At 53.8% G+C, this 5,459-nt stretch overlaps 1 non-coding gene across 1 annotated transcript in view; it reads right to left on the bottom strand.

Moving 5' to 3' along the window:
• LOC126332642 (small subunit ribosomal RNA) overlaps positions 1 to 1,688 on the bottom strand; it is a 1,893-nt gene extending 205 nt beyond the window's left edge. Inside the window, exon 1 of the ribosomal RNA XR_007563824.1 lies at positions 1 to 1,688. This exon is cut by the window's left edge and continues 205 nt beyond it. This is a non-coding gene — a ribosomal RNA (small subunit ribosomal RNA).
• Positions 1,689 to 5,459: the final 3,771 nt, after the last annotated feature.

The raw sequence follows: 5,459 nt of genomic DNA on the forward strand, positions 1-5,459 counted from the left end.
ATGACTCGCGCTTACTGGGAATTCCTCATTCATGGGGAACAATTGCAAGCCCCAATCCCTAGCACGAAGGAGGTTCAGCGGGTTACCCCGACCTTTCGGCCTAGGAAGACACGCTGATTCCTTCAGTGTAGCGCGCGTGCGGCCCAGAACATCTAAGGGCATCACAGACCTGTTATTGCTCAATCTCGTGCGGCTAGAAGCCGCCTGTCCCTCTAAGAAGAAAAGTAATCGCTGACAGCACGAAGGATGTCACGCGACTAGTTAGCAGGCTAGAGTCTCGTTCGTTATCGGAATTAACCAGACAAATCGCTCCACCAACTAAGAACGGCCATGCACCACCACCCACCGAATCAAGAAAGAGCTATCAATCTGTCAATCCTTCCGGTGTCCGGGCCTGGTGAGGTTTCCCGTGTTGAGTCAAATTAAGCCGCAGGCTCCACTCCTGGTGGTGCCCTTCCGTCAATTCCTTTAAGTTTCAGCTTTGCAACCATACTTCCCCCGGAACCCAAAAGCTTTGGTTTCCCGGAGGCTGCCCGCCGAGTCATCGGAGGAACTGCGGCGGATCGCTGGCTGGCATCGTTTATGGTTAGAACTAGGGCGGTATCTGATCGCCTTCGAACCTCTAACTTTCGTTCTTGATTAATGAAAACATACTTGGCAAATGCTTTCGCTTCTGTTCGTCTTGCGACGATCCAAGAATTTCACCTCTAACGTCGCAATACGAATGCCCCCGCCTGTCCCTATTAATCATTACCTCGGGTTCCGAAAACCAACAAAATAGAACCGAGGTCCTATTCCATTATTCCATGCACACAGTATTCAGGCGGGCTTGCCTGCTTTAAGCACTCTAATTTGTTCAAAGTAAACGTGCCGGCCCACCGAGACACTCAACTAAGAGCACCCTGGTAGGATTTCAACGGGGTCCGCCTCGGGACGCGCAAGCACGCCTTCGGCTCGCCCCACCGGCAGGACGTCCCACGATACATGCCAGTTAAACACCGACGGGCGGTGAACCAACAGCGTGGGACACAAATCCAACTACGAGCTTTTTAACCGCAACAACTTTAATATACGCTATTGGAGCTGGAATTACCGCGGCTGCTGGCACCAGACTTGCCCTCCAATAGATACTCGTTAAAGGATTTAAAGTGTACTCATTCCGATTACGGGGCCTCGGATGAGTCCCGTATCGTTATTTTTCGTCACTACCTCCCCGTGCCGGGAGTGGGTAATTTGCGCGCCTGCTGCCTTCCTTGGATGTGGTAGCCGTTTCTCAGGCTCCCTCTCCGGAATCGAACCCTGATTCCCCGTTACCCGTTACAACCATGGTAGGCGCAGAACCTACCATCGACAGTTGATAAGGCAGACATTTGAAAGATGCGTCGCCGGTACGAGGACCGTGCGATCAGCCCAAAGTTATTCAGAGTCACCAAGGCAAACGGACCAGACGAGCCAATCCGATTGGTTTTGATCTAATAAAAGCGTCCCTTCCATCTCTGGTCGGGACTCTGTTTGCATGTATTAGCTCTAGAATTACCACAGTTATCCAAGTAACGTGGGTACGATCTAAGGAACCATAACTGATTTAATGAGCCATTCGCGGTTTCACCTTAATGCGGCTTGTACTGAGACATGCATGGCTTAATCTTTGAGACAAGCATATGACTACTGGCAGGATCAACCAGGGAGCTGCGTCAACGAGAGCTGAGCAGCCGGCCGCCCGGGAGTGTGTCCCGAGGGCCCGCGCGAACACGCAAGCGTCCGCTCAATTATTCTGCAAACAGGAGGAGGCTGAGCTCCCCTGCACGATACACCTCGAAACCCTCTCAGGTCCCGGCGGCGCGCAGCGCCGTCCTAAGTACTTGGTCGGGTTCGAGAGAGGCGCAATCGCCCGGAGATGGGCGAGTAGACGCTTTCAGTGCGAACACCCGTGCTCCCAACTGAGCTTGCCGCTGCCGACAGAGGCCCGGGAGCGTGCTGTCGTGGCATTGCCGGCGGGAAACAACACGCGCCACCTACGGTGACCGGCAGCTCCAACGCCAGCGCCACAGAAGGGCAAAGCCCCACTTGGGTGCAGAAGCGAACTCTCCCAGCACAGCGCACGCGCCAACACGTCCGCAGAGCTGCGATACAAACCACCTGCGAGAACCGCTGGGGGCGACCGAGCAGCAGACGGCGTCGCGACGCCGAGTGCCGGGCGGCGGCGCATCCTCAACGCACACAGTCCGCAATCGGACCAGCACACTGCAGATGTCCACCGCGCTTCGCACCGGGCTCGGCAGAACCCACTTTGGCCGCCTGGCGCCGCGCGCAGGGTGCGCCGGCGCATAGCTGGGACGCCAGCCGGGCCCGTCGGCCGGCGCTCCTGCCACTGGGCGCCCCCCACCAGCCGGCTGTAGTGCGTGCGCTCACGCAGCGCGCGGCCAGCACGCCGGGCGGCCCCCCCTCACCGGCCGGGGACTGTCCCGCCAAGCCACAGCCTCGTATCGCTTCATACCCACATGGCCAACTCAGGTTCGGGGGCATGGCGGGTACCGCCGAAACAACCGGTTCATAGATGTACCGATCGTCGCTATCACCGATGCACCTGCAGCGCGAACAACCGCTCAACAACTGATTTCCAGTTCATTTGCGGATCTTTGGCAGCAAACGTATACGTCAATCTACATTTGCGAAATCTACGATTCTGGCATGCCTGCATGTTATGTGTCACGACACGCTACATCAGCCCACATACACACTGCGGCATGTACACGAGAGAACACGTGGAAGATGGTCCGCGCACGTGTGCAATGTCCCTTGCGCGGTCGACTGTCAACCGGCCTCTGTAGCATGTCGCAGATGTGGAACGCGGTCCACCGTGCTATCATGTTGTGTGGGGCAATACGATTAAATAGGAAAACCCTCGTCGCTACATCAACAGACGGCTCACGCTGATTCCCGGCAGAGGGAGGAGGGGGGGGGGGGGGGCCAACATGCAATACTTTCGTCCGTACCTACCTACCACATGTCTGTACGGCGTACAACAGTGCAATCTCGCTGTAATGGGGAGACGAGACAAGTAGCATCGTGCACAACATATGGCCCTTATGATTCGCCATTGTAGGGCGCAGCCGGTGTACGGTCAAGCATGTGCCACATTATGTCACTCAGTACGTAACGACGGATGATCAGTGTGGGTTACGCGTACATCAGCGGACAGTCCACACAGGCCGTACCACAACGTACACTGACTGCATCGACAACCGAATGCAACTGAACAGCTGCAAGGCTCATTTCACAAACAAACGCCTGACCGACCAGCTTGGAAGGGCAGGAGGGGAGGGCGATATTCGTTCTGTAGCGGTACACCCTTCCAGTGGTTAGCGGGACTGTGTAGAAAGTACGCAACACTCGAAAGACCTTTATGTGAGGGTACGCACCATGGCATCAAGAAATACACATGACACCAGAGGATCCAAGCAGTGAACTATGTTCAGAGGGTTGCTGTTAGGCAAAGCTACATTCCTGTGACGTTACATGTGACAGTTAAGGTGCAGTGTAAGTTAGGTTAAGGTGCAGCGTAAGTTAGGTTAAGGTGCAGCGTAAGTTAGGTTAAGGTGCAGCGTAACTTAGGTTAAGGTGCAGCGTAACTTAGGTTAAGGTGCAGCGTAACTTAGGTTAAGGTGCAGCGTAACTTAGGTTAAGGTGCAGCGTAAGTTAGGTTAAGGTGCAGCGTAACTTAGGTTAAGGTGCAGCGTAAGTTAGGTTAAGGTGCAGCGTAAGTTAGGTTAAGGTGCAGCGTAACTTGGGTTAAGGTGCAGCGTAACTTGGGTTAAGGTGCAGCGTAACTTGGGTTAAGGTGCAGCGTAACTTGGGTTAAGGTGCAGCGTAACTTGGGTTAAGGTGCAGCGTAACTTGGGTTAAGGTGCAGCGTAACTTGGGTTAAGGTGCAGCGTAACTTGGGTTAAGGTGCAGCGTAACTTGGGTTAAGGTGCAGCGTAACTTGGGTTAAGGTGCAGCGTAACTTGGGTTAAGGTGCAGCGTAACTTGGGTTAAGGTGCAGCGTAACTTGGGTTAAGGTGCAGCGTAACTTGGGTTAAGGTGCAGCGTAACTTGGGTTAAGGTGCAGCGTAACTTGGGTTAAGGTGCAGCGTAACTTGGGTTAAGGTGCAGCGTAACTTGGGTTAAGGTGCAGCGTAACTTGGGTTAAGGTGCAGCGTAACTTGGGTTAAGGTGCAGCGTAACTTGGGTTAAGGTGCAGCGTAACTTGGGTTAAGGTGCAGCGTAACTTGGGTTAAGGTGCAGCGTAACTTGGGTTAAGGTGCAGCGTAACTTGGGTTAAGGTGCAGCGTAACTTGGGTTAAGGTGCAGCGTAACTTGGGTTAAGGTGCAGCGTAACTTGGGTTAAGGTGCAGCGTAACTTGGGTTAAGGTGCAGCGTAACTTGGGTTAAGGTGCAGCGTAACTTGGGTTAAGGTGCAGCGTAACTTGGGTTAAGGTGCAGCGTAACTTAGGTTAAGGTGCAGCGTAACTTAGGTTAAGGGGCCAACGTGGGTTAGGTTAAGGGGCCAACGTGGGTTAGGTTAAGGGCCAACGTGGGTTAGGTTAAGGGCCAACGTGGGTTAGGTTAAGGGCCAACGTGGGTTAGGTTAAGGGCCAACGTGGGTTAGGTTAAGGGCCAACGTGGGTTAGGTTAAGGGCCAACGTGGGTTAGGTTAAGGGCCAACGTGGGTTAGGTTAAGGGCCAACGTGGGTTAGGTTAAGGGCCAACGTGGGTTAGGTTAAGGGCCAACGTGGGTTAGGTTAAGGGCCAACGTGGGTTAGGTTAAGGGCCAACGTGGGTTAGGTTAAGGGCCAACGTGGGTTAGGTTAAGGGCCAACGTGGGTTAGGTTAAGGGCCAACGTGGGTTAGGTTAAGGGCCAACGTGGGTTAGGTTAAGGGCCAACGTGGGTTAGGTTAAGGGCCAACGTGGGTTAGGTTAAGGGCCAACGTGGGTTAGGTTAAGGGCCAACGTGGGTTAGGTTAAGGGCCAACGTGGGTTAGGTTGCCAGAGATGTGTCAAATCAGGATGTACGTTTGGCTGGTGTCAGGTGGTGGGTTGGTTCGATGCCTTTATAAGGAGTGTGGCCAAAGGGTATTTTATTACTTGTACCTTTTGTGTTGTGGCGTGGCGTTGCGTCCTGTGTTGATACTGGGTGGACCACTGTGGGTGTTGCTGGCTGATTTGAGCTGCGTTGTTTGCGGGTGGTGTGAGACATTCTGTCTTATTAGTGGACGTGACGTTCCTCTTGTCGTTCTTTGGATAGTGTCCTGTGGCAGCGAGGATAAAATGGATGTTGTTGAACGATAGTGCTTTGGTGCTTTCGCTTTGTTACACACAGAGTGGACTGTGAGATAGGGTGACTGGGTCGAGTGCGGTTCACACTGTCCTCCCCAGTTTACAGTATGTATCATCTATGTATGTGGTCCTGCATCAT

This window comes from Schistocerca gregaria, unplaced genomic scaffold (genome assembly GCF_023897955.1).
Source record: "Schistocerca gregaria isolate iqSchGreg1 unplaced genomic scaffold, iqSchGreg1.2 ptg001486l, whole genome shotgun sequence".
Lineage (NCBI taxonomy): Eukaryota > Metazoa > Arthropoda > Insecta > Orthoptera > Acrididae > Schistocerca > Schistocerca gregaria.